The sequence below is a fragment of the Lynx canadensis genome, chromosome A1, assembly GCF_007474595.2.
Source record: "Lynx canadensis isolate LIC74 chromosome A1, mLynCan4.pri.v2, whole genome shotgun sequence".
Lineage (NCBI taxonomy): Eukaryota > Metazoa > Chordata > Mammalia > Carnivora > Felidae > Lynx > Lynx canadensis.
The window spans coordinates 144,325,242-144,337,933 of record NC_044303.2 but is presented as its reverse complement, the minus strand read 5'-3'; the positions used below and the strand labels follow the sequence as shown (position 1 = coordinate 144,337,933).

The following is a 12,692-nucleotide window of genomic DNA, read 5'->3' as shown; positions in this document are numbered from 1 at the left end:
TATCCTCATCTCACCCCACCTTGTACTCTTTCTCTTTCTAAAAACAAAACAAAACAAAACAAAACAAAAGGCAAACGGTTTTACAAATGTTAAGTGGTTAAGAAAAAATACATAAGTACTATGAAAAGTTTGGTGCTTGATCTCAAAAAGATGGAAATTTGTGGAAGTGGGTGTTGAAAGAGTTGTAGCTTATGAGTTACTGTGAAGTTGTGGAAGGGGGGTTATCTGAAATTGGATGTGTGTAACACCACATGTGCTTTGGAAGTTCCTAAGTGCTGTTTGAACTGAGGCATGCATTTCAAGTATTCCTGTGTAGCTCCATTCAGCTGAGCGCAGTTTTCTGCCTTCAGTGAGTGTCTCCCACAGACATAATTACTCATCCTGCTGTGTTCAAATTGTTCTCTAACATGGCAGGGGAGGAAGAAGTTTTCTTTGACTTTCCTAGTATGTCTGGCTGACACAGACAGATTAACAGGAGAAAGCCATACACGTTTATTTAATATAAGTTTTATGTGATTTGGGAGCCCTCCGAATGAAATAAAGACCTAAAAAAATGGCATAACCTGCTTGCTTTTATATTAGGTTGAACAAAGAGAGGCAGGTGTGGAAAAGTGACTTAACTGTGTGGGCAGATCTACTAGAAAGAAAAGAATTATTTTAAAGTTTGTATATTTATTTTGAAAGAGAGAGAATCCCAAGCAGGCCCTGCACTGGTGCAGTGGGGCTCGGAACCCACAAACTGTGAGATCATGACCTGAGCCGAAATCAAGAGCTGGATGCTTAACCAACTGAGCCACCCAGGTGCTCCAAGAATTATTTTCACAAGGAATGTTTGTTTAGGATTTGCTCCATCTCAACTTCTGGTCCTTCATGGGTCCTTCATAAGAATGTCTTCCTTCTTCCTGGTAAAGGGAGGACACCTTATGGGAATTATCCCCTGCTTTCAAGGAGAAAAAGGAAGGCCAGAGTGCCCTTCTTGTACCTGCTGTTTCTCGGGTGCCTTTAACTCAAAATAATCAATATAGCAAAGTATTGTATTTTGGGGTGACATGCTCTAAAGTCCTTTAGAATCAATCCTCTTGGAACAAATATAGCTCAGAAGCCCGGGGCATTGGAGACGTTCCTCACTAAGGCTAAGCGACCATTTCATGCTCCTGTTAGCCTTATGAGGGAGGAGTTGGCCCCCCTGCCTCCCTTTGGACTAACTCCCAGAAAGTTGGTGCTGGAAGTGGCTGGAAGGGTCTTCTGCTCCTCCTCCCCAATTGTGCTCAGATTTCTTGTACTATAATAAGCAAATAACTCCAGAGACCGGAACTTCCTATCTTTGGAAGCAGCTCTCCTTCATTTTAGGGAGCTCTGGTTTAATTCTTCCTGTGGGCCTCCCAAGGCTGAAGTGACCCAGTGGCTGGGATCTTGGAGGGGGAGGCAGTCATTTTGCATAGTAGTAAGAAGAGGCAGGCAGTGTTGAAGGTGGGCACAGGCCATAAGAGGACCACAGTTGGGGGCACCTGGGCGGCTCAGTTGGTTAGGCGACCGACTTCGGCTCGGGTCATGATCTCACAGTTTGTGAGTTCGAGCCCCGTCGGGCTCTGTGCTGACAGCTCAGAGCCTGGAGCCTGCTTTGGATTCTGTGTCTCCCCCTCTCTCTGTCCCCTTCCCTGCTCACATTCTGTGTCTCTCTGTCTCTCAATAATAAATAAACTTTAAAAAAATTTATAAAAAAAAAAAAAGAGGACCACAGTTGTGTTGATGCTGTTGCTTATGGGAATCCACAGCGTCCATCCAAACCATATACTGAAAATTGGGACATGCTGACAAAGGGGAATTGGGCCTCTGGGTATGAGAAATTTCAGTTGGAAGCCAAAATATTTGGAACTTTTAGTAGACTTAAATAGTTTTTAAGGATAATGGTCAGGCAGTTTGAAATTAGAACCATCTTGGGAAATCTTTGGTTGGTGGCAAGTCACCTAAAGTCTCACTGCTGACTTCCTGATGGGAGCAATAGCTGTCACTCCTGGTCGTGGGTTACTGTTTTCACAAACAAAACACCCAGGTGTCCCATCCCCTCTCTTCTCTTAAACTCCCACGTAATTGTTTAAATTTTTTTCCCAGCGAGGCACCTGGGTGGCTCATTCAGTTGGACATCCAACTTCGGCTCAGGTCATGATCTCGTTGTGGTTTGTGGGTTCGAGTCCCATGTCGGGCTCTGTGCTGACAGCTAAGAGCCTGGATCCTGCTTGGAATTATGTCTCCCTCTCTCTCTGACCCTCCCCTGCTCATGCTTGCTCTCTCTCTCTCAAAAATAAGTAAATGTTTTTAAAATTTTTTTCCCTAGAAAATTCTACTCTGTCTGTGAGTCATGGGATTTAACAGAAAGCAGTTTTTAAGAATGTGCTTTCTTACCCAGTGATGTAGTTTGTGAAAGTTGCAGGTTGCTGAATACGGGATATTAGGCCATTTAGAAAGAGCTGGTTAACCAATGAGCCACTGTATGCAAATTATCATGCTCAGCAGTAGCTTCTGGTTGCAGGCTTTGAAAAGCATGAAGTAGTAAATTATTTCCTTATGATGGGGGGAAGAGAGCAATGAGGATTGTCATGGGATTACATTTTCTTAGGAGCAAGAGGTCCAGCAGAGCTGAGTCTCTGACTTCTTTTACCTGCTGTGGTGTGGCAGAAAGAAAGCAGGGCTTGGAGTGCTGGAGAAGAAGGCTAATTAATGCTCATTCCACTTGCCTTTCATTATGGAGAGTCTGAGGGTATTCCCAGATTACTTGGGAGATGCCCCTCCTCTCTTCCAAGTAGCATTATCCATCCATTACCTCTTCCTGATGTTTGTAAGACTTTGAGAATAGTAACTATTAGTACTGTTAATAAAGTCTGGAGCTCCTGATCACATATTATCTATTCTATAAGGCTGTCACTAGAAGAAATAAAGAGAAAGCTGTAGACTGGTTAAATGAGCTATAGCATTTGGAAGGACGGATGTGAGCTAGTGTGTCCCAGGGCAATGCTATTGGTATGTTGGGTACGTCAGTTCTTTCTTGTGAGGGACTCTTATGAAGAGCTGATATATAGCATTCTTAGTAACCCTCAGATGTCAGTAGCACTCACCAGCCTTTGTGAAAATACTGTCCCCACCTTTATGACCTGTGACCCACAAAGCCCCAGGAGGATGGCCTGGTGCTCCCTAGATAAGAACTACTGAATGCTCTGGGCTTGATTTTTTTTTTTTTTTCATACAGGTTAGAGTTCTTGCAAAACAGACTGAAAATCCTCCCCAGTGTGGTACAGCTATAGAGATGAAAAAGGACACAAGCAAAGTAGATTATTCTCTCCCACAGCACCACCTTGACATAAAGGAAATACAGTAAAAATTTGACACAATGATGGCAGGTTGTACTTTGGATGTGGTTTACTTTATTATTATTATTTTTTATTTAAAAAAACTATTTAAAGATTTTATTTTTGAGTAATCTCTACACCCAATGTGGGGCTCGAACTCATGACCCTGAGATCGAGTCGCATGTTCTACCCACTGAGCCAGCTGGGCACCCCTGGATGTGGTTTACTTAATTGTTTTATTTTTTAAAGTTTATGGGGCGCCTGGGTGGCTCAGTCGGTTAAACGTCCAACTTCAGCTCAGGTAATGATCTCACAGTCCGTGAGTTCGAGCCCCGCATCGGGCTCTGTGCTGACAGCTCAGAGCCTGGAGCCTGCTTCAGATTCTGTGTCTCCCTGTCTCTCTGACCCTCCCCCATTCATGCTCTGTCTCTCTCTGTCTCAAAAATAAATAAACATAAAAAAATAAAGTTTATTTATTTGGGGGGAGGGGGAGACAGTGGGAGGGAGAGGGGCGAAGAGAGAGAATCCTAAGCAGGCTGGAACCCATGAACCGTGAGATCATGACTTGAGCTGCAATCAAGAGCAGGGCGCTTAACCGACTGAGCCACCCAGGCACCCGGATGTGGTTTGCTTTAAATGTTACTCAGAAGTATTATATTAAGATTTAGTGCTTTAGATATGCCAGTTAAATGAGCTTATGTTTGATAGGAGAAGGAAAAAGCATGCTTTATCGTGGGAGAGAGAATTCATTTAAACCTATTTCTGGTGTGCATTAAAAAATTTTTTTTTAATGTTTATTTATTTTTGAGACAGAGAGAGACAGAGCATGAATGGGGGAGGGTCAGAGAGAGTGGGAGACAGAATCTGAAGCAGGCTGTCAGCACAGAGCCCAACATGGGGCTCGAACTCACAGACTGTGAGATCATGACCTGAGCCAAAGTCAGAAGCTCAATGGATTGAGGCCACCCAGGTGCCCCTTTCTGGTGTGCATTTTAAAAAGGCTTTTTTGTTGTTGTTGTTGATAGTCCAGAGGCAGTATAGTTGAGTAGCCGTGATGGGCAGCTTGAGTTTAGATGTAGTCTCTGCCCCTTACCATTGGTGTGCCTTTCATTGGTCCTTTAGTTTACTTACCTGTGAAATGTAGTCACTGATATCTTCATAGGATTTTGCACTTGGAACAGACTTAGAATGTGGGTTCATAAATGTTCCCTGTTAGGGGTGGGCTGGCACTCTTTGTTGGGATAACAGTACCCAAATTCTAAGTTGTGAATAAACCTCTTTTGAGGTTTGATCCGTGCCCTGTACATCAGAATAGATAATGTATAGCTCTAATATTTAACCATATTAAAGTAGGTTAAAGGGATCCAAAAAAGTCTTAAGAGAAAAGATTAGTGAACTTCTAAAATAATGATCTTGGAATGCCTAAGGTTTTTCTAGTTGTGATGGAAGATACATAAAACAAATTGATGAATTTGACTATATGAAAGTTTAGGAACTTGTCCTGAGTAAAAGATAAATAAAGTTGAACAAAGTGATTTATAGGAAAAAGGTCTGTTTTCCTTAGTGTGCCAAAAGAGTTTTTATAAATCAGTGGAAAAGACACACAGCGGAAAAATGGACAAAGGGTAGGGATAGATACCTTAGGGAAAAAAAAAAGGGAATAGCTGGTAAATATGTGAGAAGGTGCTCAGTCTTACTCATAACTAAAAGAAAAAAGTTTTTTAATGTTTATTTATTTTTGAGAGACAGAGCATGAGCGGGAAAGGGGCAGAGAGAGAAGAAGACACAGAATTTGAAGCAGGCTCCAGGCTCTGAGCTGTTATCACAGAGCCCGACACGGGGCTTGAACCCACGAACTGTGAGATCATGACCTGAATTGAAGTTGGATGCTTAACCGGCTGAGCCACCCAGGTGCCCCAACAGTCTTACTCATAATTAAAAAATTCAATTAAAAATGGAGATATTTTTTCACTAATCAGATTGGTAGTTAAAAAGTATAATACCCTTGGGGTACATGGGTGGCCCAGTTGGTTAAGCATCTGACTCTTGATTTTGGCTCAGGTCATGATCTCACTGTTCCTGGGATTAAGCCCCGCACAGTGCAGAGCCTGCTTGGGATTCTCCCTCTCTAATAAATAAATAAACATTAAAAAAAAAAGAAGTATAATACCCACAGTTGACAAGGTGATAGAGAAACCAACCTTTGTGGGTTTATGGCTCATTCATTTCTGAAGGAATATTTAAATTAGCATAATCATTTTGAATCATCATTAAATTGGTCTGTGTTCGTGGATCTAGTAATTCTACTGTTTTTTTGTATTGGAAGTAAACGTGGAACATCTTAATTCATCATTAATCATGAAAACTGATTTAAAAAAATTTATTAGTCTTCCATCAATGGAATATTAGGTCACCACTAAAAAAATGAGGTAAATTTGTGTGTGCAGACAGGGAGAGATGTCTAAGATGTGGTGTTTAATAGGGATTAAAGAAAAGTGTGTGTTTAATGAACCCAATGTACAGGGGTTCAAAAGGAATAGGCACATATGTATGTAAGTATGTCAGCATTTGTATATGCATAAAAATTTCTGAGCGTTTTAAAGACCTGTTGTCATGTGTAGAAACTGTTACATATGGAGGACTATATACTGTTATATATACAAGATATATATAGAAACTGTCAACCGTGGTTATTGCTTTGGAGTAAGAACAGGAGATTGGGCGGTAGGGGATAATGTAGGGAGCATTTGTTTTTCATTTGATATCTTGATGTGCTGTTTGAATTTATTGTGAGCATGTGTTGGTTACTTTCAAAATTTTCAGTCTTAGATTGTAGCAAACTGAAACAAATGTGTGAATTTCAACATTTTGTATAATTGCGTTTTCTGGCACTGTTTTCATTCTTGATAACTACCTCTGCCCCTCAAGGAGATGGTGGTGGTAGTATATATGTTATATATATGAAATGGGTTTAGACATAATAGATTTAACTCATTTTTACATTAAGACAGGAAACTGAGATGATTAATTTGGCTGCACAGTTGGTACAGATATGTAGTGTATCTGCATTATCCACAAGTTGCATATGTAAATATAGATTTTTCATAACTAAAGTATACTAAAGTGAATAGAGCTAGAAAAAAAAGAAGATTGTAGTTAAACTGTCAAATTAGTTTTTGTAAGTGTCTCCAGCTGGCTGTGGATTATTAGGATGCATTGAGAAGGCTGCTTTGATATGACAAGAAAATTGTTGGAGAAATGGGAGCTCCAATATCATCCATTGCCATTGTACAGTCTCTTAAGAAAACTAAATGTTGAAAGGTCCATGAAATACTTTATGTAAACTTTACAAAGCATTTTATAGCTGACCAATAAGTTAAGCACATGAAACAATTTCAGCTTTTCCAAGCACTAGGAATTTGTCCTTGGGGACACTATATTCCTGTTTAAATTAACAGGTGTTCAAAAAAAATCTCATAGTTTCATTTTTATTCTTAAAGTGGAGTTGGAGAAATGCCTAAGCTTTTACTTTTCTGTTGTGAAATATCCAACTTTAAAAAAAATCATGGGGATACTATCTGGGTGGCTCAGTCGGTTAAGCATCCGACTTCAGCCCGGGTCATGATCTTGGGGTCTGTGAGTTCAAGCCTCTCGTTGGCCCCTGTGCTGACAGCTCAGAGCCTGGAGCCTGCTTCGAATTCTGTGTCTTCCTCTCTCTGCCCCTCCCCTGCTCATGCTTTGCCTCTCTTTCTCTCTCTCTCTCAAAAATAAAATAAACATTAAAAAAAATTGAAAAAAGTCATGATTTGAGGTTGTCCCCCCCCCACTTCCCTGTTTCTTTTTAAAAATAATAGTTAATTGTTTTTTTAACATTTATTTATTATTTATTTTTTAAGTTTATTTATTTGGAGAGGAACAGGGAAGCGGCAGAGAGAGAGAGAGAGAAAGAGAAAGAGAGAGAACACCCAGAGCCCGATGCGGGACTTGAACCCATGAACTCTGAGATCATGACCTGAGTGGAACTCAAGAGTCAGAGTCAGACACTTAACTGACTGAACCACCCACGCACCCCATAATGTTTATAAATTTTGAGAGAGAGAAAAGAGCATGTGTGTGAGTTGGGGAGAGGTGCAGAGGGAGAGGGAGAGAGAAAGAATCTTAAACAGGCTTTGTACTGAGCTTGATCACACCACCCTGGGATCATGACCTGAGCCAAAATCAAAAGTCAGATGCTCAACTGACTAAGCCACCCAGGTGTCCCTGTATGTCCCCTCACATTCTCACCAACTGTCATTATTGTCCTTTTTTTTTTTTAATTAAAAAAAGTTTTTTTAAAAACAAAAAAAATTTTTTTAATGTTTATTTATTTTTGAGACAGAGAGAGACAGAGCATGAATGGGAGAGGGTCAGAGAAAAAGGGAGACACAGAATCTGAAGCTGAGCTGTCAGCACAGAGCCCGACGCAGGGCTTGAACTCACGGACTGTGAGATCATGACCTGAGCCAAAGTCAGACGCTTAACCAACTGAGCCACCCAGGCGCCCCTAAAAAAAGTTTTTTTTAAACTAGAGTCACCCTAGTGGGTATGAAGTGGCATCTCATTTTGATTTTGGTTTGCATTTTCCTGATGAGCGATGATGTAGAACTTCTTTTCAGGTGCTTACTAACCATTTGTATATCTTTGTAGAAATGTCTGTTCAGATCCTTTGCCCATTTCTAAACTGGGCTTTTTTTTTTAAATTACTGAATTAAAAAAAAAATTTTTTTAAGTGTTCATTTCTTTTTGAGAAAGAGACAGAGTGCGGGGGAGGGTAGATAGAGGAGAGACAAATGCAGAATCCAAAGCAGGCTTCAGGTTCTGAGTTGTCAGCACAAAGCCCAACATAGGGCTTAAACCCACAATACCTGAGCCAAAGTTGGACGCTTAACCGACTGAGCCACCCAGGTGCCCATTTTATTACTGAATTTTATAAGTTCTTCATATATTCTAGATACCAACTCCTTATAAGGTAGGTAATTTCAGATATTTTCTGTTACTCTGGGAGTTTCTTTTCACTTTCTTGATGATATCATTTGTAGTATAAAATATTTTAATCAATGTAGTTCAGTTTATCTATTTTTTCTCTCATTGCTTGTGCTTTTGGTTTTGTACCTAAGAAATTTTTACCTAACTCAACGTCCTGAAGATTTAGTGCTGTGTTTTGTTCTAACAGGTTCATAGTTTTCACTAATACGTTTAGGTCTTGGGTACATTTTGAGTTAATTTTAGCGTATGGCATAAGAAAGGGGTCCAACTTCATTCTTTTGCATTTGCAGCCCAGTTCCAACATCATTTTTTGAAAATACTCTTTTTTTCTCCATTGAATTATCTTGGCCCACTTGTCAAAAATTCATTGGACCATAAATGTTAGGATTTATTTCTGGCCTCTCAATTCAATTAATTTCTAAAAATTGACTATACATTGGAGGAATTATTCATCTGGGATTTAGACACAGTGGGACCGTCAATCAGTGGGCTGGAAATTGCAGTTTGGTGACTGGTGACTATTCACTCTTAGATGGTTGACTCATCTCTGTGTGATCATGAGGTTAAATATTACAGTGGTTTAACTATAAGTAACACAAGGCTGTTGTTAGAGGCGTGAGAAATGATTTTCTTTGTGCAAATCACAGAATATAAATACTGCAGCAGTAGAAACTGGGGCCATTCATATATCACAGTTAAACTGCTCCTGGGTAATGGAGTTGTCAGGATTAAAGTACACTTCCTTGCCATATGGAGCAGTAGCTGGTTCTTTATTTGATATTTTCACTTATCAAAAAATAAGTTGGGGTGCCTGGGTGGCTCAGTCGGTTGAGCGTCCAACTTCGGCTCAGGTCCTGATCTCACCGTTCCTGAGTTTGAGCCCCGCGTCGGGCTCTGTGCTGACAGCTCAGAGCCTGGAGCCTGCTTCGGACTCTGTGTCTCCCTCTCTCTCTGCCCCTCCCCCGCTCGTGCTCTGTCTCTCTCTCTCTCTAAAACAAATAAAACATTAAAAAAATAAGTTAATTGGAAAATGAATTTTCATTCAGTTTTCCAAAACAATAATTTTTTAAAGCGCTATTACCTTTTTCCTTTTTAGCTTTTTTTTTTTTTTTTTTTTTTTTAAAGTAATCTCGACCCCCAGACATGGGTTTCAGGCTCATGACTCAGATCAAGAGTTGCATGCTCTACTGACTGCGCCAGCCAGGTGCCCCCCTTTTATATTTTCTATATTCACCTGGTTAGGCGGTTAAGAATGCTGACTTTCTTTTTTAGTTGAAGAGGGCTGGCTTTGAAGTCACGTCTGGGTCTGGCCCTTGTCCTCACCCCTAATGAGCTGTGACCTTGGGTGACTTATTTTCTCAAGCCCAAGTATGTCATTGCTACAGTGGAGATAATAATAAAAGTAACTGCCTCCTGAGTTGGGAGAGATTGTCCACATATAACAGAGCCATCAGAGCACTTGGAACTGAGTGCTGCACAAATGGGTGCGGTTGCCTTTGTTGTAATTTTTTAGATAGTTCTAACCTACCGCTCCCTGTGCTCCCACCATCCCCCAAGCCCTCTCTGGAAAACGTTGACAAACAGGAACACTGAGGGGATTCGCTTTTTGGTCAGATGTGACCTTTGGGTGATGGGGCTAAGAGTGCTTGAGCTGCATGTTCCTGGAGCAGGTTGAACTGCTGGGAGGAAGGGAACCACTGGGAGTCTCCTTGAGTGTTGGGAAGCAAGCTGGCAACCAGGGAAGTCTTCCTAAGCGTCAGCTTCATGTTGAGTGAGAGGAAATGAGATGATAGCTGCTTTGGAGTAGCTAGGTTCACATCCTAGTCCTGTAAATCTCCAAGCTTCTTCCTTTTTAAGAACACTAAGAATAATATCGGTCACTAACATTGTTGTAAGTGCTTTGAATACCTTTTCTATCCCAATAATCCCATGATGTGGGAAATACTATTATTTCTATTTTGTACACGAGGCGACCAAGGCACAGAGTAGTTAAATAACCTTATAGTGAATGGAATGAGCGTTTATTATTTTTTTTTAAGTTTATTTATTTTGAGAGAGAGCGTGTGCGAGCTTGCAAGCGGGAGAAGGGCAGAGAGAGATGGAGAGAGAGAATCCGCACTGTTAGTGTGGAGCCCAGCTCGGGGCTTGAACCCACAAACCATGAACTCATGACCTGAGCCAAAATCAAGAGTCAGTCGCTTAACCGATTCAACCACCCAGGCACCCCTGGAACGAACATTTAATATAAGCTGCTGTAGAACACTGATTTATGTGCCAGGCACATGGGCTGATAAATAAGCACTTTAGAGGGCTGATCTCCTGTAATCCTTACAGATGTTCATCATCATAACTTTGATCATGGGGGAACTGTGTTTCGTATTGCCTCGCTGGCTAAGAGATTCTGCCTTACGTTAGGGAGCAAGTTTCTGTTGTTCACTTTTACTCTTTTATAGTGTTGACTTAAACTACAAATGTTTAATGCAAGGGAGTTCAAATTCTTATTTGTTTCTTTTGATCATTTTTCAGTCTTTTTTTTAACTTTATTTTTGAGAGACAGAGAGAGACAGAGACAGGGTGTGAACTGGGGAAGGGCAGAGAGAAGAGGGAGACACAGAATCCAAAGCAGGCTCCAGGCTCTGAGCGGTCAGCACAGAGCTGGACATGGGGCTCAGTCCCATGAACCATGAGATCATAACCTGAGCCAAAGTTGGATGCTTAGCTGACTGAGCGACCTAGGCGCCCCTATTAATCATTTTTCAGTTATTTGCTAACTTCAAGGTTGGTCGCAAAACTATTTTATTTCATGCAGTCTGAAAAGAGATGATTCCAAGATGTTAAATTGGCAAAAATTTGTTTCTATGTATGTAAAGTCTTCAGGTGATATGTGTAAATAAAAAATATATATATATATGTATGGTAATTTTTATACGATCCATGATCTTGGAAGGTGGTATTTTGAGGGAAAGGGAATTTTCTGAACTTACCACTAAATTTGCTTTAAGCCTACGTATAATTTTTGTTTTCTGTCTTTTGCTTTTGAATCAAGTTGTAATAGTTAATTTCCTATGTATCTTAGAAGGAGTGGAAGGTATTCTAGTATTAGCAATGGGAAAAGTGAATCATGGGACATTTTAGAAATGGACGTTTTGTACAGAATCATAATGAATGAAAACGGAAGCACCTGTAAAATTCTGTACTTACTAGTTGAAAGCAGGCGGCTAATGGTACAGGAGACTTGGATTATGGGTTGGATTCTAGACTCACTACAAGTGCCAAGCTTGGTTTCACTCTATTTTATGCTTAGTGTCTGCATTAAAAAAAAAGTTGTTTTTTTTTTTTTAAATGTTTGTTTATTTTTGAGAGAGAGAGTGTACGAGTAGAAGAGGGGTAGAGAGAGGGGGACAGAGAATCCAAAGTGGGCTCTGTGCTGACTGCCCAGAGGCTGATGCTGGGCTCAAACTCAAGAACCGTGAGATCACAAAGTCAAGGGTCGGACACCGATCTGAATCACTCCAGGTGCCCCAGTGTCGGCATTTTTAACTGGGGCCCCAAATAATTGCTAGAAACTTTTGAACATCACCTCTCTCTGTAGAACATAATTTTATCACGAGCGTGTATGTCTGCAGATCTTGATGGCTGCTCCATTTTAGAGATGGCACCGGAGAAGTCTGGGTAAGTTTTAGGGCATTGCTGACTGAGTTCATACCTCAGGACCATAGGAAATTTCCTTCTCTTCTATCTGCCTCAGCTTTCTCATGTGTGACAAAATGGAATCTACCTTCTTTTTCTGTGTCTTTTGTTAAATAACAGAAATTCAACCAAGTCAATTTTAAAGATTTGGCTTTATTCATCCATTCATGAAGGGCGACATCTGATCAAGCAAATAGAGGGCTATTTGGCTAGAGAAAAGGAAAGGTTTTTAAAGGTAGACAAGGAGTGGAAAAAAGGAAATTACTAGCAGAGAATCCATTGATTTTAGGCAAAGTCCCCTTCCTAAGGGGAGTGGAAGGGATCTGTCAGTAAACTTCCTGGTGCTGGTCAGGAAATTCTATGTTGATTGGTTAAAGGTTACATTTCCCGGGAGTTAACACTGCAGTTGGGTTAGGTATTAAGTCTTGGTTTACTGACCTGGGGTCTTAATCTAAGTGACACCATTTTGGGCCTGTGGTTTTATTTTTACCACATGGCTACTTTACTATTTTGTCTTTCCAATACCTTTTTAGAGTCCCTATAGCTTATATAAGTTTTCATGCCAAAAAATTAAGTGATACTTTCTCATTTGTGAAAAATGGCAAAAATGCCAATGAAAAAATGGTTAAATGA

The 12,692-nt window shown here is 40.5% G+C and overlaps 1 protein-coding gene across 1 annotated transcript in view; it reads left to right on the top strand.

Annotated features, from left to right (window-relative positions):
• SERINC5 (serine incorporator 5) overlaps positions 1–12,692 on the top strand; it is a 102,261-nt gene that overhangs the window by 15,150 nt on the left and 74,419 nt on the right.